The sequence below is a fragment of the Schistocerca piceifrons genome, chromosome 4 (genome assembly GCF_021461385.2).
Source record: "Schistocerca piceifrons isolate TAMUIC-IGC-003096 chromosome 4, iqSchPice1.1, whole genome shotgun sequence".
In the NCBI taxonomy this organism is placed as follows: Eukaryota; Metazoa; Arthropoda; class Insecta; order Orthoptera; family Acrididae; genus Schistocerca; species Schistocerca piceifrons.
The window spans coordinates 373,865,914-373,890,139 of NC_060141.1; the positions used below are offsets into that span (position 1 = coordinate 373,865,914).

General features: G+C 46.0%; 1 protein-coding gene across 1 annotated transcript in view; it reads left to right on the forward strand.

The window, feature by feature from the left end:
* Positions 1-24,226, forward strand: part of LOC124795202 (inhibitory POU protein-like) — a 467,081-nt gene that overhangs the window by 87,549 nt on the left and 355,306 nt on the right. The window lies entirely within an intron of this gene.

Sequence of the window (24,226 nt, forward strand, 5' to 3'; positions counted from 1 at the left end):
CAGCTCTGGTCGGCCCGGTCCTGTGATTCTCCGGTATTGGTGCCCGCACCGTAGGAATCGCAACCTACAGTCCAAGCTATGGCGTAATTCTGTAACGCGTCGTGGCTCATCACTAAATTTTCAAATTGCTTACCGAAGTGCAGCCCATGGAAGATTATGCCTACTTACCCGTAACAACTGGACCACCGAATCTATCATGGCGAAACCTACTGTCACCTCCCGGCATATCAGGGTACATCCAGCAGTGTCTCACGTTATCGTCCCAGTGGTCCAGGTGTTATGGTGTGGTCAGACTAATGTAGCATGACGTTACTGACCTCCAAATCGTTGAATACGGTACACCAATAGGTCAACTTTACGTGGCACTGCACTCTTTCATCATGCCCATCATTTTGCGGGTTAGATGCGGCCTTGAATTGGTTCAAATGGCTCTGAGCACTATGGGACTTAAAAGCTTTGGTCATCAGTCCCCTAGAACTTAGAACTACTTAAACCTAACTAACCTAAAGACATCACACACATCCATGCCCGAGGCAGGATTCGAACCTGCGACCGTAGCGGTCACGCGGTTCCACACTGAAGCGTCTAGAACCGCACGGCCACATCGGCTGGCGCGGCCTTGAATTCAATCTAATGGAAGATAGTGCCTGACCGCATCGAAATATGCATGTGGATGAGTTTTTTGAAAGAAAGAATACTCAATGTTGGACGGGCCTACACGTCCCCGGCACTACAATCTCTTTTAGCATGTGTGGGACGCGTTGCGGAGACGTACAGCATTAGTTCACGTCCAGCAACGACCATCCAACAGCTGTCAACTGTACTGATGGAGTAACGGAACTATCTACTCGAAGAACTCATTGTCCCACCATCTTTGGTATCCAGAGAACTATCATGAATCGCGGTCACCTCAGTGTAATTGTTATTTTTCAATGGAAGTGTCATTTCTGTTTGTGTAATTGTTAGCGCTGTGCTCTACCACAGCTGAGGTTCGGTATTTTTGATATAATACATAAATTATGTAGTAAATAATGGGTTGGATTACCGGTAGTATTGATAGCATTGGCAGGGACAGAAATGACTGAGTAAGAGAGAAACTGGGAGCCGCCAATTTTTTTTTTTTTTTTTTTTTTTTGCAAGCACAATTAGAGCCGCACATCGTTCAGTGTTCGTCCAGTGTACATTTCACATCCTCACAAAATGAAAGTTACATTCCACAAGTAATAACAATTTGTCGATGGAGTAATTGCTGTGCTTTTATGCAACCAAAGGAATTACTTTTGATGCAGGTACAGTTTACATGCGTAAACATAAAAAATGTACACAGGTATTGTTAGTATTTTCTACTCAGTAAAACGTTCTGTGCCATGATTAGAGGCAAGAGTTTCCGGTTATTATTGATAAGTGCGAAGTTTAATAATTATTTGATTTGGATTTTTTGTTTTACTTTTTTTGAGGAATTTGAATTTTACTGCCCTATTTTATAAATCTGATTTTTCAAAAGTTTTACTACAATATCCCTCGCTTTCAAGTTACAAAAAAATTATCGAGTAACTCCTGAGTTAAACATTGACAATTTCAGTTTCAGTTTTACTTTAAATACTGTTTATTAAGTAACAGATAGGAGGATAGTTATGCAGAGCAAAAATGTTCCGTAGGTAACATGGCTCTTTGTATATCCTAACTCAGTCTCTGGATAGTTCACCACTTCCAGTTTCTAGGGCAGTCTAGTAAGACACTAATCGAATATGCAAACAAATTGATCGAAATGGGGTAGCGCCTGACAGGTATGCAAACACCTAAAGTACAGGTAACGCGGTTAAAATCTGACCAAAATATTGGACACACTTTCATAGTTTTTACCATATTTCACATTGGGGCACCATACATATCTTCATTTTGCGTAAGGAGGATTCAGCGACGTTTGCTGGAACACACGCTAGTAAGTGTTCCGCGGTCTGTAGAAGGACCACATTTACGCTAGAAATCAGTTACGACGAGATTTAGCAGACTCACATTTTAAGACGGTGGGGCCTACTCATATACTGCGTCAAGATATAAGTGTGATCTATCTGCAGACTCGACGAGTATGTTATCAGTTATTATGCCGCGTAAGTTTAAGCAGTCACATTTACTGCATCATTTAACACAAACGGTGGGCAGAATCAAAATGGCTCGTAAAATATTTCTTGCACTTTAAGATATGCGATCTAATGTGCATCACCCGCATCCACGGAGAGTTACGTAAGTTGAGCTGCTGTATTAAGGGGCAGGAAGTATTTCCCGGGATATGTACGATTAATGGATGTACTGTACATTTTGAAAGTCAAAAAAATGGTTCAAATGGCTCTGAGCACTATGGGACTTAACGTCTGTGGTCATTAGTCCCCTAGAACTTAGGACTACTTAAACCTAACCAACCTACGGACATCACACACATCCACGCCCGAGGCAGGATTCGAACCTGCGACCGTAGCGGTCGCGCGGCTCCGGACTGAGCTTTTGAAAGTCGATATAGTAAACAAATACCATGGATGAAATTCTGCGACTGCCCACGTTTATCCTGTGTGTAGCCAGCAGGAATGGAGAGACGTCCGCACCGAGAATTCGCACGGCTGCCGGTGCGTGCTGCTGCGCCGATCCAGCGCGTCACGCATTAGCTCAAGGGCACTCAGTACTCAGACAGCTGACGTGCACTTCAGTGGGGGCTCGTCCTAGTGAGGAGCGAACTGATGCGAACACAAGGACTGTTTGCACACTGGCTAATTACAAGTTGAGCTCTACCATGCTGTAATGGTGTATCGAGCAGTTTTTACATCTATACTCTGCAGGCCATCTTACGGTGTGTGGCGGAAGGTACCTTTGGTACCACTACCTGCCCCCCCCCTCTCTCCTCCCCCTTGCTGGCTCCACTTGCGATATGTGTATGGGAAAAATGATGTTGGTAATGCCTCTCTTATAGCGTCTTCCGCTGGAGCTCGTTGAGCATCTCCGCAACTCTCTCGCGACGAAGCGCGCCATTCTTTGCTGGACCTTCTCTCTCTCTCTCTCTCTCTCTCTCTCTCTCTCTCTCTCTCTCTCTTTCTCTCTTCTACTGATCCAACTTTATAAGGGTTTCAGATTGATGTTAAACACTAAAAAATTGGCACAACAATTTTTTTAAGCCGTTCCTTTCGTGTATGAATTACATTTCCTTAACAGTCTTCGAAAAATTTCAACCTGGCATCTACTTGTCGTACAGCTGGTTTCATGTGGTCGCTCCGTTTTACGTAGCTCCAGATTGCTATTCCCAAGTATTTTACTGTAGTTCCCGTACCCATAGAATAATCATAAAGTAGTGGAATTTTCTACTGTTTATGCGCATTACGTTACATTTATTTACGTTCAGAGTCATGTACCGGTAGGTGTACCAATCATTGATCATCTACCTGCCAGTTCACTGCAATTTTCTGACGTACTTATCTTCTTATAGACAACCGCGTCATGTATGAACATCCGCACGTAAATTTCGCCGTTGTCCGCTAGATAATTTACGTGTACATTGATCGGGAAAAATTCATAACACCAAAATGTTTTATCCTGTGTGTAGACTAAGAAAATTTTGTCAATGTGTTTGTCTATGAAACATATTTCAGTTATTAACATTGCAAGATCACATATTTATGTAAACGCGAGAAAAGCTATTGAAAATGTAAAATGGTGGTACATGAATAGCTGGTGTAACCGCCAGAATGTTGAATGATAGCATTGTGTTGTACAGGTGCTGGATGTTTTTTTTATTTTTATTTTTTTAAGGCTGTTAGTGGACGACTTTGATTTGTCCTCCGATGATGTCCCATATGTGGCCGACTGGGGACAGATCTGGTAATTGAGCAGGCGAAGGAAACATGTCGATATTGTGACAAAATGTTGGTTCACAACAGCGGTGTAAGGGAGAGCGTTATCATCTTTAAAACAACCTCTGGAGTGCTGTTAATGAACGGCAGCACAACAAGTCGAATCGCCAGATTGAGATACAAATCTGCAGACAGGTGCGTGGGATAACCACGGGAGTGCTCATGCTGTCTTACGAAATCGAACCTGAGACCATAAATCCAGGTGTAGGTCGTGTGTCTAGCACGCAGGCCCTCAACAGCCTTCCTTCTAACCAACACACGGCCATCACGCAGCGAGACAAAACCAGCCTTCATCAGAAAATACAGCAGATCTCCACACTGCCCTCAAATGAGCTCTGGCTAGACACACTGAAGTCGCAACTAGAGGTGGTTCGGGGTCAGTGGAATGCACGTAAAAGGGCGTCTGGCTCCTAGCTGTCCTTGAAGTAAGCGATTTCCTGCAGTTCGTAGTGTCACTGTTCTGTCAGCTGCTGCTGATAATGCAGTACGATACACGAAAGCCATACGCCGAACACGATGGTCTTTCCTCTCAGTGGTGCCACGTGGCCGATCGGAACCCGGTCTTCTTTCAATAGTACATTTCCATGACCACTACTGCCAACAATCATGCACAATGGCTATATTCCTGCCAAGTCTTTCTGCAATATCGCAGAAGTAACATCCAGCTTCTCGTATGCCTATTACACGACCTCGTTCAAACTCAGTGACATTTTGATAGTGGCGTCGTTGTTGCCTTAAAGGTGTTCTTGACTAACATCAACACAGTCTCGAAGATAATTAGCGGTCACGACAGTTACTTTCGTTTATGTCGCACAACTCCTTCTTGGTGTTGCGACTTTTTTTCCGTTAGTATATTACGACCAGAAACAGAAGCGATCCTAACACACTTTCTTACTGTACTAATGCAATTACTTTTACCTCTATCGATTTTGTTCCGTTACGAGAGGCGTGAAATGTTCTATATGCAAAGAAGTCGCGAAGCAAGCATTCCTAAAATCAAGGAAGACGGCGTCAACCTGGGTGCTTTTGTCCACGGTGCTGTGGCCCTCGTGCACGGACACAGCGGGCTGAGTTTTGCAACATTTCTGTTTGTGGAATCCATGTTTATTTTTATAGCTGAGATTTCATACTCGACTTCATGTAACACCTGATGCAGCTGATACAAGAATGTACGATTTTGCGTAATGAGATTACTTAGAAATTATGAAATCAATGGCTTTAGCCTCCTGCTTGTAACTCATGCAGAGAACGTGTGAAATAAACTTCCCAACATTCTCCCTACCACGAAAGCTTAAGAGACATACGAGTTGTACTCAATGTACAAACTCATTTTCCAGAAACAGTTATTCTGCACACTGTTATCCTATCCCACCCGTAAAAGAAGCATAGTGTACTACTCTTGCGGAGATGAATGCCGGGATGACAGGCGTTACACAGTATGCAATATCTAATCTGAAAGAAAATCACGACACGGAAAAGCCACTGACAGAAGCAGACAGATAAAGAAATCCGATTGACTAGACTGTTCAATGATGCAGGGTATTTCTAAATTCTGGTATTTGCTAAAGCACAAAACTTTAGGTCCTTCTGAAAATCCTTAAAAGCTGAAAGTTCAACCTTGGATTTCTTAAATAAATAATTTTAACAGTCGAAGGCACAATAGTGTCTCAGGAAAAGTATGTAGGGCTACCTGTGCGGAGCGATTTGGACTGGAACGAACTTCGTGTAGAAGAGAGAAATGACAAAGTTTTAAGTTTTATCGATTAGATTCGAAGGAAGTCTAATCCACCCCCAACAAAAGTCTCTTATGAAACACTCAGTCGACTATTTCTTTACCACTGTTCGTCAATCTGGGGCCCTTACGAAGTTCTATTAACGGAAGTGACAGAGAAGATAAGAAGAAAACACAGTTCAGTAAACACGCAAGAAAATCAAACTGTGCAAGATCGATACGAATCACAAATCTTTGACAAATGTTCACTGATTGGGAGTGTGACGAAATTAACTGTACTACCATTCGGATGAATTAATAGCAATCATATTCTGCTGCGAGCTCAGAAATAAACTCTCCTCATAATGTCGAAAAGACTGGATTCCCATATGAGAAACGAGCTTCCAGATCATTAAAGTTTCAGTAACTCCGCTATATGGATCGCAAAATAGTTATGCATGAGCTATAGGTTCACTGTGAATGTTTAACAAAATCGTTTCGAAAATGTGTCCTCCTTGCACTCAGCCAAGCTGCATCTTACCATCCCTCCGTACAGCAAATAGGAAACCACTTGTGTGACAAATTGCGTCAAATTTGAATCGCTAAAATCTACAACACTAATAATACAACGACTGGGCCCACAAGGCATGGATCATGTCTGTATGTGGGTGTCACATAGTTCTTGTTTTGCCTGTTATGTCATCATACTAGTGCGGTGCATTTCACGGCCGATCAGACCATACTTTCCGTATAGCCCTCAAATGGTTAGAGTTGTAAAAAACGCAAGTTAGAGGAATGTTCAATCCGAAAGGTGTCCAAACAGCCTAAAAAGCCCAGTATCAAGCGACTGGAAGAGCTAAGACAACGTCGAAAAGGAAATCAAAAGAGTTTGCAAAGTGATTATGTATCTCTCTCATCGACGATGCAGCGGCCAGTGACGGTCCAATCATCTGCAGATCATGTTTGGTGTCGTTGGAAGGCAATACAGGAAACAGTAATAATATAGCATAGATGGCAGCGTGACAGCACCGGACGAGTGTGTATTCACCAATTGTCGTCGTCTTGTCAAACGAAATGTGTACAGAGAATTATTTTTACTTTATTCTGTTACTAGCTGAGCACCTGGCGTTGCCCGGATATGTATTTATTCCAGTATTCCATTACTCCATATCCTCCTTCCCCTTTCTCTGTTCTTCTCCACTACCACCCATCTCTCTGTCCACCTCCTCCACGCTTCACTCCCTGTCCATTCTCTCCTGCACCTCTCTGTCCATCACCTCCTCCTTTCTCTCTCTGTCCATTTTCCACTACTTCCTCTCTGTCAATCTGCTCCTCCCCCATCTGTCCATCCACTCTTTCTTTCCTCTTCTGCCCATCTCCTTCTGCCCCCTCTAGTGCCATTTCTTCCTCTCCCTCTCCCTGTCTGTCTCCTTCCCCTCACTCTGTCCATCTGCTCGTCCCCCTCTTCTCCCCTTCCCTGTCTGTGTTCATCTCTTCCTCTCCCCTCTCTCTGTCCATTTCCACTTCCCTGCCCATTTCCTCTTCTCCCTCCATCTCCTCATCTCGTCCTCCCTCGTCTCTCTGCCTATCTCTTCCTCCCCCTGTCTCTGCCCATCTCCTCCTCTCCCCTTTCACTGTCCATTTATCCCTCCCCTGTCTCTGTCGATGCTCTGCCTCCTATCTGTGCCTATCCTCTCCATCCCCCTCGCTGTCTGTCCATCTCCAATTCCTGCCTTCCTCTCCGCATTATCACACTCACCCCAGTTGGAGGCTGATGATTCTGGCAGCTACAGTATTTCTTTCCATATTGTAACTAAAGTATGGGTACTGCCGCGTCGTGGGCTACACTGCTTTTTCGTGGCTACCCTTCCGGTAGGTGGGTGGTTGTTACCCCCACAGTGATTCTTTCCAAACTGTAAATATTGTGTGTACCAAGTATGACTGAAATCGGTGCAGTGGTTTAGGAGGAGATGTGGAAAAATGGTTCAAATGTCTCTCGGAACTATGGGACTTAACATTTGAGCTCATCAGTTCCCTAGACTTAGAACTACTTAAACCTAACTAACCTAAGGACAGCACACAGGTTAGTTAGGTTTAAGTAGTTCTAAGTTCTAGGGGACTGATGACCTCAGAAGTTAAGTCCCATAGCGCTCACAGCCATTTGAACCATATGAACCATTGACAGCACACTCATCCATGCCCGAGGCAGGACTCGAACCAGCGCTGTTCCGGACTGAAGCGCCTAGAACCGCTCGGTCACAGCGGCCGGCTGGAGACGTGGAACATACATATATACATAAATAGGTACACCTATTTTTATATGTATTTGTTCAATATCTGACGTATGAACTGAGCTAAATAACATGCCTTACCGAAACAAACCGTCCCTCGTTTCGAGGCACATTTGATTTTCTCTGCGGATTTTGCCTTCTCGGCACACTAGCTCAGAGCCGGGCGCCGACATTGAAGACCGCTTCGCAGCCTCGATGAACAAAGGGAGCGGCGGACGGTGCAGCGTCGGGGACAATAAGAATAATTGAGGCGATATTCGGGGGTGAAATATTAAAGAAAGGCGGGTGGCTCCCTGCAGTGTCGTCGCGGCCTGCCGTCGGCTTTTACGGCGGCCGTAAGCCGGCCGCACCTGCGATAATTAGCCCGCTGACGTTAAGGCCCGCCGAATAAAATACGGCGCGGCCGGGCGCCCACGCGGCGCGTCTAATGGTCCAATAATCTGCACGCCGTGATCTTGCGGCTCCGTTTTAACGCCGCCTCATTAACACCCGTAATGGCGCCGCGGCTTGCACCGCTACTCCCTCGCCAGCAGACTCCAGGCGGGGGCAGCCAGGACAGCCACCGGCAGCTACAGTGCACTGTCGTAACTGAACCTCCCCCACTCTCTTGTACGTCGTATCGCTCTCGTCTGACGAGAGGTACAGAGCAGAGCTACTGTAAACTTTTTTGTTATGTACCACCTGACACCTCCGACTCCTGGTGACATGATGATGTTCCCACATTTACTTCTGATTGTTGTTTTGGTACTCTACTTGATTACTCCGCAATTCAAATGTTAAGTGCATCGTTCAGGGTTCATAGATCATTTTTCAGACTGCACCTACATCCACATCTACATCGACCAGCCAGAATATTATTACTACCGACCTATTATCGATATAAACCCGTCCAAGCGACAGCAGCTTCACCTGGCGAGGAACGACTGTTAGTCAGACACACTTACGGTGCATGTAGTATCAGTGAGCGTGCTCACCGTGGGTAGAATGGGGAAGGCGCGTGATCTATCTGAGTTTGATTGAAGGCAGATTGTGATGCTCCGGACGCTCGGCATAAGCATACCGGAAACTGCTCGGCTTGTAATGTGTTCGAGGATTCCTATAGTGAGAGTCTTTAACGCGTGGAAAAACCAAGGTGGAACCACGTCCAGACGCCGTGGGGTTGGGCGGTCCTCCTCATTGCAGATGTCGGATGTCGTAGGCTGAACAGATTGGTAAAAATTAACAAAAATGGCTCTGAGCACTATGGGACTTAACATCTTAGGTCATCAGTCCCCTAGAACTTAGAACTACTTAAACCTAACTAACTTAAGGACATCACACACATCCATGCCCGAGGCAGGATTCGAACCTGCGACCGTAGCAGTCCCGCGGTTCCGGACTGCAGCGCCTAGAAACGCACGGCCACCGCGGCCGGCTAAAAATTAACAAGCGGGTATACTGTGGCGGAACTAAGATCAGACTTAAATGCTGGGCAGAGTACAATTTCGTCTGAACACACAGTGCACCGAACTTCTGCAGCCGACGACGCAGACATGTGCCAATGTTAACGTCATGACATCGGCATCTGAAACGGGCACGTGATCGTCGGCACTAGACGTTGGCGCATTAGCAAAGCGTTGCATGGTCTGATGAATTCCGATGCCTTTATCATCATGCCGATGGAAGGCCTCGAATCCGCCGTATTGCAGGGGAACAGTTCCTTGACACCTGTACTGCAGGACGGAGACAAGCTGGGGACTGCTCCATTATGCTCTGGGGAACACTTACGTGGTCAACCGTTGGTGGAATCCGTGCAAGGCACCATGACGGCCAAGGAGTATATTAGATCGGTTGCAGACCACGTACATCCTTTCCTGACGATCATGTTTCCCGAAGGCTGTGGCATTTTTCAACAAGATAATGCACCATGTCACATGGCCAGGAGTGTGATGGAGTATACGAGAAACACAGCGGCGGGTTCGAATTGATGTGCTGGCCCTCCAACTTACCAGATGTGAATCTGGCTGATCAGTGTACGTGATTACTGCGCAATTCACAACTGAGCGCCTGCAAATGGTCCATCGAACCACCTTCAAGCTAGTATTTCTCTACTCTTCCACTATCGAACAGCGCGGGAGAGAAACGAACACTTAAATCTTACCGTGCGAGCTCCTATTTGTCTTACGTTGTTATGATGATCATATCCCCTTCTACTCAGGTGGGCGGCAACAAAATATTTTCGCATTCGTAGATGCTGGTGATTGAAATTTCGTGAAAAGATCTCGTCGCACCAAAGAGCCTTTTGTTTTAGTGACTGCCACCCCGTTTCGCGTGTCATATCCATTGCGCTCTCTCCACTATTTCGCGATAGTACAAAACAAGCTGCACTTCTCTGAACTTTTTCCATGTGCTCCGTCATTCCTACCTGACGCGAATCATTCACCGCCCAACAATACTGCAGAAGAGAACGGATAAACATAGTGAAGGCAATCTCTTTAACAGGCTGCGCAGTTTGTCACCTAAATATTTTATATAATCAGAAACAGAAGAGGGCACATAACGCTTCTTTGGGAAACATCAGATATTAATTCTCTTTTACACGACGACACTCCCTCAGTTACTACGAACTGTGGGCTTTCTGACGGGAAATCACGAATGCAGTCGTACTAGTGAAACGTTACTACGTAGGCACACAATTTGAATATAAGTCACTTTTGAGGAACATTGACAAAAGTTTGCAGAAATCCATAAATATGGAATCAATTTGACATCCTTGCCGGTAGCACTCATTACGTGCTGAGAGTAAATAGCTAGTTGTGTTTCAAAAGTACGGTATTTCCTGGATAGCTTTGGCCATTTGTCAATATATCGTTTTGTTCGAGGTAATCCATGTTTGAGCAAAGTATATGTTCCAAAATCCTACCGCATTCTGACATCAGTGATATGAGTCTGTAATTCAGCGGATTACTCCTATTTCCTTTCCTGAGTATTTGTGTGACTTGTGCAACTTACCAGTATTTAAGTATGGGTCTTTCGAGGAGCGAGTCGTTGTGTACGATTGTTAAGTGCTTTAAGCTCTTCGCTATACTGAGGATACCTACGTTTAGTTACTCATGTGGGCGGTTCGGTTGATCTTGATTCGAATCCTGGAATATTGGTTCAAATGGCTCTGAGGACTTTGGGACTTAACATCTGAGGTCATCAGTCCCCTAGAACTTAGAACTACTTAAACCTAACTAACCTAAGGACATCACACACATCCATGCCCGAGGCAGGATTCGAACCTGCGACCGTAGTGGTCGCGCGGTTCCAGACTGAAGCGCCTATAACCGCTCGGCCACACCGGCCGGCCCTGGAATATTTACTGCGTTTTCTTTGCTACGTTTCATAACTTTGCTTTAGTGGGACTGTCATCCGTAACATTACCATTGCTATCACGCATTGAAGGTATTGACCACGCCTTGCCGCTGGTGTACTTTAATATACGACCACAATGTCTTTGGATTTTCTGCCAGATTTCGAGAGAGTATTTCGTCGCGAAAAGTGTTAAAACTGTTTCGAATTGACGGCCGTTCTAAATTTAGAGCTTGTGTAAAACTTTTAAATTTGGCATTTTTTTCGTTCTTGTGGAAGAGCGTTCTGGTCTGTTTTGTGTGCCATGGGGTATCAGCGCCATCTACTATCAATTCATTTGGTATATGTCTCTCTCAATTGCCCTCTCTCGAATAGCAGATGTGAAAAATGATCACTTAATTCTTTCCTTGAGAGTTCCGATTTCTCTTATTTTATTAACATGATAATTTCTCCCTATGTATACTGCCTGACAAAAAAGTGAATCTCACAGAAGAGGAGGAGGAAATGAAATGAAACTACTCGAGCCGAGAGAGTAAATGATGTTATTTCAATGATCATAAGATCTACTCAAACTTACAAAAAACTTTGGTGGTATGAGCGCAGATATGCATGCATACACTGATTCGACTGGAAAGCGTGGCATAAGGGCGTTGCATCCTCTCCTGAGGCAATGTGGCCCATAACTGCTGCAAGTGCTCCTTGGCATCCCAGATCATCGCACTAGGATGGAGTTGACATCCAAGCTGGTCCGTACATGTCCTATTGAGGAGACATCTGGAGATCTTGCAGGCCATGGGAGTGTCTCAGCGTCACAAAGAGAGTTCACAGAGGCACGTGCCATGTGTACACGAGCATTCTCCTTTGACAAAACTGCCGTATTATGAGAGGTAACATATAAAGACGTAGGCTGTCCATGATCTTCCGCTGTGCGCTCAGAGTTGACTCAGTCACTACCGATCGTGAACTGAAGTCATACCTGCTGGTTCCCCATACCGTGACTCCAGGATGTGCCAGTTCAAGAGATTGGGATTTCTCCACAGGTCGCTACAATACTCGCCGACGACGGTAATCCATGGACAGTAAAGGATCACCATTCTTCGATGTTCATAACGGGACTCCATTCATGAGCGACCGATGTTTCCCGGTTATGAGACTACTCCAAAACGCAAACCGTTTGTGTTGTGGTGTAAACAGCATTCTATGCAAGGCACGATAATTTCCTACTCTGACTGCTGCTATCCTCCTACCAATGGACCACGATTATACAATGCTGCAGAGAGTCTGTTACTTGTAATCGGATTGTAGGTGCAGGCATGAGGGGGTAGCATGTGCTTGGTATACAATAGCCGATCCTCCATTGTGGTGGTCGAATGTTGGATGCTTCCGTAACCAAAGAAGCAGAAGTGTTTGCTGTTTCAACAGGCACGTTATCGAAGATTATACCCCATGCAGTAAAAGCAGAGAAACATCATCCTTCAATTCACAAACAGGGGCAAAAGTGTGTGTTGAGTGTGTGAGGTCCTGAATGGGATTGAGACGAAAAGAAGACACCGACAGTTGCAAAAGTCACTGCAGAATTGAATGTCGCACTCGCGAATCCCGTCAGCACCAAAACAGCACGAAGGGAGCTCCAGAAGCAGGGGATCGCAGAGCGAGGTGGAATCTCGTAACCACCCATCAGTGATACAAGTACGGGTAACAGGAAAACGTCATGTCGAAGCCATAAAAGCTGGACTATGGATCAATTTGGTCAGATGAATCTTATTTCACATTGTTTCCAGTTCTGGCGGAGTTTATTTCCCAAGAGTGAAACATGGGGGGGGGGGGGGGGGGGGGTGTCTGTGTCTGTGGTGATTTGGGCAGTCGTATCGTAATATTCGACAGGCACCATGGTTACTCTCCAAAGGTTGTATTACTGCCAAGGATCACGTGACTATTTTGGCTGATTAGGTCTACCCCATGGTGCAATGTACGTCCCCAAATGGTGATGCTGAGTTCTGAGACGACAAGGCTCCTGTTAATACAGCCCGCATCGTTCTGGACTGATTTCATGAGCACGAGGACATCTGGTCTGGCCTCCACAGTCACTAGATCTCAATATTTTTGAGCTTCTGTGGCCTATGTAGAAGAGAAAGATGCGTGATACTATCCACCTCCATCAATGTGCAAAGGGTGATTATTGGGAGGGTGGAAGTACGTATGGTTCTGTGTCAGGTGAAATGTCTCATCTGCCCTGGCCACCACAATCACCTGATATCATATCAGTATTTTTGATCCTTTGTGGCCTATGAAGAAGAGAAGAATGCGTGATTACTATCCACCTCCATCATTGTGCAAGAGTCGACTGTTGGGAGGGTGGAAGTACCGGTACATATGGTTCAGTGTCAGGAGGACTCTCCCAGTTCACTCCTTCCCACTTTTCCTCAGAATTATGATGGTGACCTATTGCCACGATGTTGACGTCGGCTGTCGATGCCTGTAGAGGATTCTCGTAGTAAGCGACCCTCAGCCCCCTCTAGATAGCTGACGCCCTATCTGCTGTTCCTGGCTGGCTGTTGCTGTGGCGGTTTGCAGCCTGCAGTGGCTCCGGCTCTGGCCGAACCTCGATGCCGCGGCAGTGAGTGAAGACGGCGCGTGTGCTGCACTCTGCTGTCCCCTTCCGCTCACCGTCGTCCTTCTTCATTGTTGAACCGTGATGACGGTTGTCGTGTAACCATTAAGAACTACTATCCTGACCTGCCGTTAGGGTAGGCCATGGGCAGTCCGCTGAAGTGTCATGAACGCTCGTGCCCTGATGCGGGGGTATAGGGATGATCCGCCGGTACCCGTATGTGACACCGGCAGGCTGTGGTGCAGAACTCTGCGACTGGTCGTTACGGCGAGGTAGCCATCTATCCTAGTAGCGGCTGTCGTTGCTCAGCAGCGTGCAGGAAATCTACAGCAGACTTGTGACAGACGTCACTCTGCTGTAAACAAGAAATCGAGTGCGAACGTTACGTACGCCATCGATCTGTCTGACCACCTGACTTACAATCTAAATTGCTGTGCTATTTGTGCAAGTAATGGGTAATGTTTACCCGACGTCGCAAGTCGTGACCGAGTAGGTCTTAATATTACAAAGGTATCCGCAGTTCTCACTCTGTCGTGCTTGCTTAATGAATTTGTTAAAGTATAGGACTGGTTCTTGGAAGTTCTTGGTACGCGTTATTACATTAGAAACAGCGTTTGTATCATGACGTAAGGAAAGTTAGCCTAGCCGCTCTGCTCCACTACATCTCTGATGAACTCCCCTGTCTGGCTTGCAGAAGCGCCGATGTTGTGTTTTTTCCTGGCCCAGTCAGAGTGGTGAAATGTTATTCTTCGCACCCAGCTCGTGTCGACGTCACCGTAATGTAAACGAGATAGATTCGGTCTGAGACTGAAAATTTGAAACGTTTGCTGCCATGTACGAGGCTGACACGTAACAGTTGTTACCTGAACTCGTCACTGTTTTGCAGGGTGAATGGTATGATTCCCTTGAAAATCGTATCCAATCCAAGAGGACTGGAAATTGCTTTCAGTGACAACGGGTTTACTACACTACAGGGTGCTCCATTGATAGTGACAGGGTCAAATATGTCACGAAATAAGCATCAAACGAAAAAACTACAACGAACGAAACTCGTCTAGCTTGAAGGGGAAAGCCAGATGACGCTATGGTTAGCCCGCTAGATGGCGCTGCCATAGTTCAAACGGATATCAACTGCGTTTTTTTAAATAGGACAATATAAGAACGTGGTATCACGTAGCATTCCTCCAGTGCGCACGGTATTTGCTTCGTGATATATCACCCATGTTAAAATGACCGTTTACCAATAGCGGAAAATGTCGATATAGTGTTGATGTATGGCTATTGTGATCAAAATGCCCAACGGGCGTGTGCTATGTATGCTGCTCGGTATCCTCGACGATATCATCCAAGTGTCCGGACCGTTCGCCGTATAGTTACGTTATTCAAGGAAACAGGAAGTGTTCAGCCACATGTGAAACGTCAACCACGAACTGCAACAAATGATGATGCCCAAGTAGGTGTTTTAGATGCTGTAGTGGCTGATCCGCACATCAGTAGCAGACAAATTGCGCGAGAATCGGGAATCTCAAAAACGTCGGTGTTGAGAATGCTACATTAACATCGACTGCACCCGTACCATATTTCTATCCAACAGGAATAGCATGGCGACGACTATGAACGTCTTGTGTAGTACTGCCACTGAACACAGGAGAAATTACGGGACGATGACAGATTTTTTTCACGCGTTGTATTTACGGACGAAGCGTCATTCACCAACAGCGGTAACGTAAACCGGCATAATGGGCACTACTGGGCAACGGAAAATCCACGATGGCTGCGACAAGTCGAACATCAGCCACCTTGGCGTGTTCATGTACGGTGCGGCATTATGGGAGGAAGGATAATTGGCCCCCATTTTATCGATGGCAATCTAAATGTTGCAATCTATGCTGATTTCCTGCGTAATGTTCTACCGATGTTACTACAAGACGTTTCACTGCATGGCAGAATGGCGTTGTACTTCCAACATGATGGATGTCCGGCACATAGCTCGCGTGCGGTTGAAGCGGTATTGAATAGCATATTTCGTGACAGGTGGATTAGTCGTCGAAGCACCATACCATGACCCGCACGTTCACCGGATCTGACGTCCCCCGATTTCCTTCTGTGGGGAAAGTTGAAGGATATTTGCTATCGTGATCCACCGACAACGCTTGACAACATGCGTCAGCGCATTGTCAATACATGTGCGGACATTACGGAAGGCGAACTACTCGCTGTTGAGAGGAATGTCGTTACACGTATTGCCAAATGCATTGAGGTTGACGGACATCATTTTGAGCATTTATTGCATTAATGTGGTATTTACAGGTAATCACGCTGTAACAGCATGCGTTCTCAGAAATGATACGTACACAGAGGTACATGTATCGCATTGGAACACCCAAAATAAAATGTTCAAACGTACCTACATTCTGTATTTTAATTTTAAAAAACCTACCTGTTACTAACTGTTCGTATAAAATTGTGAGCCATGTGTTTGTGACTATTACAGCGCCATCTGTCACAAAGCGAAAAAAGTGGCCCAACTAAAACATTCATATTTCTTTACGTGCTACACGAATATGTAATAAAAATGTGGGTTATTATTTTAAAAAAAAACGCAGTTGATATCCGCTTGACCTATCGCAGCGCCGTCTAGCGGGCCAACCATAGCGCCATCTGGTGTCCCCCTTCAAGCTAGACAAGTTTCGTCCTTCGTAGTTTTTTTCATTTGACGCTTATTTCGTGAGATATTTGGCCCGGTCACGAGCAATGAACCGTCTGTATATTAGGCATGGTAATGTGTTGCGTTTTTCGTTTTTCCATATTTTTATCTAACCCCTGTACTACGTCAGTACTGCAGTAATGCACAACCCATTCTCTTTCTCTTTTTCTCTGCGTATTTGGACACACGCGCGCATGCGTACGTGCGTGGGTGTTCCTCTAATGTTTACATGTTCAAGCAGGATCTTCGTTTCTGTCTCGCACCACCATTTTTTGCACGATTCTCCTGCACCCGCCCAATATCCATTATCGGCAGACGCGGCTCGGTAGCACTCGCTTTGTAACTGGTGGCGGGGTGGAGAAGGCGAAGGGAAGGAGCGGGAATAAGGCGCAAGACAAAAGGCGGCGTAGCCCATCTCCCTAGCGCTCCTTTCTCCGGCGGCAGACGGTAGCAGGCCGTGTGCAGTCGCGGCACGCGTGCGCCCGCAGTAAAACACGGCGCCGCTGCTTTACGGCGCGCCGGCCCGCCGCCGCCAGTTCCGGGCCTGCATACAATTCCCGCAGGGCCGGCCGCCCCGGCCAGAGCGCGGCTGCCCTTGTTTACGGCGGCTCACTCGTATGTAAAGCGCCGGACGCTAACTCACACCCTGAACACCACGGCTCGGGCAGAACCAGCCCATACGCCGCGCCGCCACACCATACTTCTTCGGCTGCCGCAGTGCACCAACTGAGACGAAGCACACCCACAGTCCGCCGGAGAGCAGTCAGACGAGCGGAATAGTTGCCTGAGTTCCCTCCACTGCAAGTCACATTAAAATCACGAGCAATTTACGTAGCGCTAGCTGCTGCGTTGGGCAGAGAGCGCTTCTTTCGCTCAGTGAAGCTCATAGGTTGGCTTCTCACGTGATATGACGTCGTCGACCCCTATCGAGTCACTTTAATGTGACCACCCCTCAAAAGCCTGAATAACCGCCTTATCCGGAGTGGACCGATGCGATATGTGCAGGTAGAGCGTCAATGAGGTTATGGAAGGTCCCGACAGGGATGTGGAGCCATGCCGGCTCCAGACCAGCGGCCAGCTGCGTTAGTCCTACAATGAAGGCTTTCACGACCTGATGTTTCAGCTGCTGGGAATGCTTCCGGGTTGTATGGCCGTGGCCCATGAAACTTTTCTAACCCTGACGTTTCGTCCAAGGCTGCGTTGGACATCTGCGGAGGCGATCCTGGTTGTGCTGCGTCTTGCCGAGAAGAATTCTCAGCAGCTGCGTTAGGTTTCTCAGTTTCTGATCCGTGGCGCGAACAGCCCGAGCGAGGTGGGTCCACAAATTCTCGATTGGGTTAAAATCCTGGAAGTTTGGTGGTCAGCGGAGTACAGTAAACTCTTGTTGGTGGTCTTCGAATCACGCGCGTACACTGCGAGCTGTGTGAGACGTTACATCCTTCTGCTGGTAGATGCTATCGTGCTGAGGAAAATCAAACTGCAGGTAAGGGTGGACATGGTCCCCAACGATAGATGGATACTTTTGTTGATCCAGTGTGCCTTCCAGAATGACGAGATCACCCAGGGAATGTCCTCAGGGCTGGATCTTTTGGGTTTCACGCCGTTCAGGCCAAAGACCATCACACAGATGGTCTTTGGCCTGAAAGGGCATTGGACCCTCACTCCATCACATTACCGCACAGACCGTGATTGATTTTGGAGGAAAAAACGCGATTCAACTGAAACTACCCGCTATCGTCCCCCAGTCGACATCCAGTTGTGGTACTGTCGTGCAAATTCCAGCCTTTGTCGCCGACGGGCAGCAGTCAACATGGGTGCATGAACCAGACATGCATGAACCAGACACCTGCTGTAGATGCCCATACACAGCAACGTTCTCTGGATGATGGTTGAGGAGACACTGGGACACTAGAGACACTTAGTCCATTTGGGCAGTCAGTGGCTAATCAGTTGCCCATCTGTTCACCCTTACACGTCTCCGCAGCCGTTGCTCACCCATGTCACCTAGGCCCGTGCTGCACCGCAGTTGCCTTGGCGCTGGTTTTGAATAGTGCCATTTCGTCATGCACGGTGCACTTTAAACACTGCAGCACGCTAACGTTCAAAATGGTTCAAATGGCTCTGAGCACTATGGGACTTAACTTCTAAGGTCATCAGTCCCCTAGAACTTAGAGCTACTTAAATCTAACTAAAGACATCACACGCATCCATGCCCGAGGCAAGATTCGAACCTGCGACCGTAGCGGTCGCGCGGTTCCAGGCTGTAGTGCCTAGAACCGCTCGGTCAACCCGGCCGGCGGTACGCTAACAGTTTACAGACTTAGTCTTTCGGGAAATGCTTCCAACCTTGGCCCGAAATCCAATGATCACGCCCTTTTGGAGGTTAGACAAATCGCTCCGTTTCCGCATCACGACAACGACTGCTCTGTTGTCCGAGTCCCCCTGTCAAGCTTTATGTACCCTTCTATGCTAGCGCTGCCACTGGTCGTGTGTGAGAGATCATTGCATGCTAACGATGAACATAGACGGTGGTCTCATTAATCTGACTGGACCCTGTAGTACAGCACTTCAGGTGCGTTTCGGATCGCCGTGATCTGCCCTCGACTGAGGAGCACGAGAAAACTGGCGAATGAATTGCACAGCTTGGTGTAAATCGCGAAGATGATCGACATTTCATCGACTAGTGTGCAGTTTGCGCAGCCACGCGGAACTCAACGCAGATGCACAAACACCGCGAAGTTGCAGTGCGCGCAGACTGGAAGTGCTCCTCTGTGCCTCGCGCTCCGTTATTACTTGGCTTACCGTCACGTTTCCTTGGGCTCGATGCACACGAGCGAGTAATAGCCGCGAATGCTCGCAGCGTCAGATCTTGTTTCAATACACACACAGCGGTATCACTGCAATAATCGCACAGTGGTACGAGGTCGGACGTAGGCAGAAGAAACCAGGCAACGTAGTTGCTGTACTATTTGGAACAGAAGAATATACTTTGATCAAAAGTAGCAGTACATCCCTATGTTATGCGGGAAGACCATCTGATGTCACAAGAGGTGGATCCACCAGCATAACAAAGAAAACGGGAAGTATTGTGCTGTGACTAGAACAGAATGGAGCGGTCGATAGAGCTCAGTGAATTCGAACTGGATGTTATCTTTGTAACAAATTCGTCAGCGACATTTCAACTCACGTAAATCTCCCAGAGTCGGCGGCTGGTGATATGACTCTGAAATGGAAACGCTAGGGAACAACCGCAGCTAAACAAAGACCAGATAGGACTCATGATCTGACGGATAGGCAGCGTCGAGCATTGAGGTGGACGATGTTATCACAGAATGAAGCACTCGTGAATCCTAAGTGCAACTAGCAGCCCAGATAACAAAATGACTGTGCGTAGGGAGTTGAAAAGAATTTCTGTAGTCGATGCTAAGCGACGCCACTAGACAGTGGATAACTGTAACTGAATGACTTGGAGTGATGAATCATGCTGTACCTAGCAGCAATCTGAAGGAAGGGTTTGGTTTTGGCGAGTGCCTGGAGCACATATTCTACCATTATATGTATAGTGTAAACTGTGAAGTAATGAGGACGAGGTGTTACGGTATGGGGGTGTTTTCCGTGGTTAGGGTATGGGCCTCTTATTTCCTCAAGAAAAGGCTAAACCCTGAAGGGTACGAACACATTTTATAGCACTGTGTACTACGTAGAGCAGAAAAACAGTTCGGAGACGGTGATGGATTGTGTCAGCATGATAATGCACCCTGTCATAAAGCAGCTTCTATAAGGCAATGGCCGCGCGGGATTAGCCGAGCGGTCTTGGGCGCTGCAGTCATGGACTGTGCGGCTGGTCCCGGCGGAGGTTCGAGTCCTCCCTCGGACATGTGTGTGTGTGTTTGTCCTTAGGATAATTTAGGTTAAGTAGTGTGTAACCTTTGGGACTGATGACCTTAGCAGTTAAGTCCCATAAGATTTCACACAAATTTGAACAGTTTTTATAAGGCAATTGTTTGCGGACAATAATTTTCCTGGGACTGACCGAACTCCTCAGAGTTCCGACCTGAACGAAATGGACCATCTTTGGAATGAGTTAACAACGTAGACTTCGCTACAGACACCAGTGTCTAACATCATTAGCTTCTCTGGCTTTGCCGGCCGCGGTGGTCTAGCGGTTCTGGCGCTGCAGTCCGGAACCGCGGGACTGCTACGGTCGCAGGTTCGAATCCTGCCTCGGGCATGGGTGTGTGTGATGTCCTTAGGTTAGTTAGGTTTAAGTAGTTCTAAGTTCTAGGGGACTTATGACCCAAGATGTTGAGTCCCATAGTGCTCAGAGCCATTTGAACCATTTCTCTGGCTTTGACTCTTGCGCAGCAGCAGGCTGCCATTCCTCCACTGACATTCAGACAGCCCACTGAAAATGGCGTCATCAGAGTTTAAGCCGGAATAAAGGTGAATCGTGGACGCATCCCAAGCTAATGTTCACTAATAGGTGCATCAGAACAGATAGTGTATTTAGAGCTGTTATCGTTCACTTAAGATTTGTACGTTCAAACGAAAGAGTCGTCTTCCTGTTCAGAACATCTGCATGAAAGTGATATATTGATGAAATTAATTTCACATATAAAGTGACTTTACTACATTGTAAATAGTCCCTTAGATATAAAATCATTGTCTTATACAGCTGGAACTTTATGGTAAATGGAATTTGAGATGATAATGAAATGATCGTATGGCATTATTGGCTGGGATGTCCCATCTGGGTTCGGCTGCCAAGTGCAACACATTGGGCTACTGGCGGGCGATGATGAGGATGAAATGATGATGAGGACAACACAACATCCAGTCTACGCGCAGAGAAAATCTCCACCCTGGCCGGGGATTGAACTCGGGCCCAGTGCATGAGAGGCAAGCACGTTACCACCCAGCTTTTTTTTTTCTTCATTTTGTTCGTTATGGTTCGTTGTATTTCGTCGTAGCGGACGTCACATGACATCCGTTGAGGCTATTTGTTGATCGTTTCACTCAGTTTTTTTTCTTTTCATTTTTGTTAACGAGGCCAGCCAGGTCTCTTACCGAACACGCTGAGCTACCGTGCCGGCAGTTAAGGAGGCGGACAATGAAAGATGAGGAATATACACACATTGGATTCTCATTGCAGCACGTTACCGAACAGACCACAGGAAAGTCGGGGTCTTGATTTTGGACAGTAACAGCCTAACTCACGATGCACAGCATTATGAAGGGTGTCGTCTTACTGAGCAACTAGAGACTTGCTTCGTAACCTCCCCCTTACCTCCTTTTACAATAATTTACGGCGATCGGACATGGGTGGTGAATGGCTATAAGTGAAAACGCACTTCGTTGAAAAAATAAATTAGATCGTTAGCCTAGTTCAAAAACGCACCTCTTTACTTTATCGATGTTTAAGTTCCTCAAATTTAGACGGAAAAATGTTGCTTTGAACGAATACTTCTTTTATTGATTTTTTGCACTTTGTGCACTTCCTAACAACGCCCAGACACATGTATGCTTATATAAACTGTTATATTTATTCCACGTCCATACTTAAAACTGCCATTACTGTATTCCTTTTCCAAATTAATCTTTCGTGTTCTGTCTACGGCAGCCTTTTTTACGACTGTTTAGTAATAATATATTGTTCCAACGGAAGATACTGCCTACCAATGGCGACACCGTTTCGTCCACTGATTTAATAATTACACTCGTTTTCGGATATAAATCGAATTATTACTCACTATTGCCCTATCATCGACCTAATACTTCCAAACTCGTAATTACCCGCTATAGCGAACAAAATAATTCTAGAGTGACGCAACTACAAGCACGAAATCCGAACGACAACTCACTGCTCTCACATCGGCTCGCGATTAGTAGCGCTTGGACTTAAAGCAGCAAGACGATGCCCCTGCAGGACAAAAGGCGAACTACCTCGAAATTTCCAGAAAAATTGCAATGCTTGAGCGGGACGATTTACTACGTCATACTACTGCAGATAGTAGTACCTCTTACAGCATGATGGCAGCTCTCACCTCCGCGCTATTTTGCTTCCATCTCCCTGACAACGTTCGGGCTGTTTGCCGCGCTCCGGCCGAGGGTCACCTCTTTGCCTTCCCTCAACTTGAGGCTACGGCCGTTATACGGCAGCGTGACGCTTCCCTGAAGAGCTATGCAGGGCCCCTCCGTAGCCAAAGTCCCTAACAACTATTATGAAGCGCTCCTCTTGGACCTCTGGGTTGGTCTGCGCGGTCAGTCTACTGTAGCGCTTACGTAATGCTTGCTTGTGCACGCTAAAAAAATATTACATCAAGTTTTTAATTTGAAAACTGGTAATTATACTTTGTCATTACTATATGATGCCACCGCCGCAGCTGTGCTTGCCACCTTAAGTGAACCCGAGTACCTCCTGTACTAGTTGTTCATCTTCTCTGCCACTGGGCGGTAGGGGAGACGGTTGCTACCAACGATGACAGTTTCGTCGTATGGCCTCATGGGGACCGAAGACAAATAGAAAGTAAATGCCCAATTACAATTAGCACACATTTATTTCTGTCGGAACAATATTCCCAGAATATTTTCGTGATTTATAGTTTGTGATGTGTCTGAAATTTCCACTTTCAAATCATAATTTACCCTGTCTCTACCTATGCTCACTATTTGTGCTGTTATCAGTGATTTTTTCTTCGTTTTTTTCATGATATTATTCGTAGAACTCGCTTTCAGTAACCTGCGAAAACACCTCTCGGCATTTTACGCCAGACATAATAAGGTACAAATGAACGGTAAAAGAGAATGTAAATGAGGCACTTAGAACTACAAGGACCCAAAGCACAAAGACGAAGTTCTGAGAAAAATAGGTGATCATAAAAATCGAATCTATTGACAAACCACCAATCTAATAGGTCTGACTAATTTCTAAACCAGGCCTCAACATTTTTTACTTCCTATAAAAAATAATGACCCATTTTCTGTTATGAGATATTAATTAATGTTTGAGATTATATTTATTATTAATGTTAGTCTACAAAATATCAATGTGTAGGCTAGTGACAATAGTTGTTGACAGCTGCAAAATTTGTAATTAATGTGAAACTAGAATCGGAACATAAAGAATTGGTACTAAATGTGCCAACGTATAATTATGACCTATTCCAACATTTCATGGTCTTCGTTGTCATTATTTCCATAAAGCACATTCTGTGGCTTGAGGCTGACATTAAAATGCTGAAATACGTTCCATTATGGTGTACTACCAAAGACGTTATATAGAAGCTAAATTATATTACCAGCCTTAATTAACACTTGAGCAGTGTAGAGCAACAAACTTACGCTTTGTGCTTTCGACCCATATGGAAATGAATATCCAAGAAATCATGAGACAGCTTTTCATGAATGTTCATATATACAGTGTAGGTCTACAGATGTAGATAAAACTGGTTCACCATTAGATCAACTGGTGACAGGAGCATGCATACATATTAATGTCTCGAAATGATGACGGTGTGCTTTAGACACTTACGCTTCTCAGCGCTTCAACTGATTTCTCATCCCGTATCTCACTCTAATTAAGCTAACTTCATTCCTCTCCACTTTCGTATCTTATTTTTAACATTTCAAGACATTCACTCGTACCTGATCCCCGTTCGTGATGAAATATACTAGAGG